The sequence below is a fragment of the Etheostoma cragini genome, chromosome 2, assembly GCF_013103735.1.
Source record: "Etheostoma cragini isolate CJK2018 chromosome 2, CSU_Ecrag_1.0, whole genome shotgun sequence".
In the NCBI taxonomy this organism is placed as follows: domain Eukaryota; kingdom Metazoa; phylum Chordata; class Actinopteri; order Perciformes; family Percidae; genus Etheostoma; species Etheostoma cragini.
Window position 1 is genome coordinate 457,752 of NC_048408.1, and position 234 is coordinate 457,985.

The following is a 234-nucleotide window of genomic DNA, read 5'->3' on the forward strand; positions in this document are numbered from 1 at the left end:
ACGCTGAAGTGTCAACCCGGTCGGTCAAATTTCTGAAAGATGAGTTTATCCATAGATCTACCTGTTGAGCCACTCACGATCGACTAGTTTTGCTTTCAGAGACTGTGAGGGGGTTCAAGAGCGCTCCCTGTCTGTGGAAGAGCCATCCCATGTGCATTTCCCCGGCTTCAGGTATGAGCTCTGAGTATCACAGACCCGTCCGTCGCTTCGTGTCCACTCTCTCTGTAAAGATAG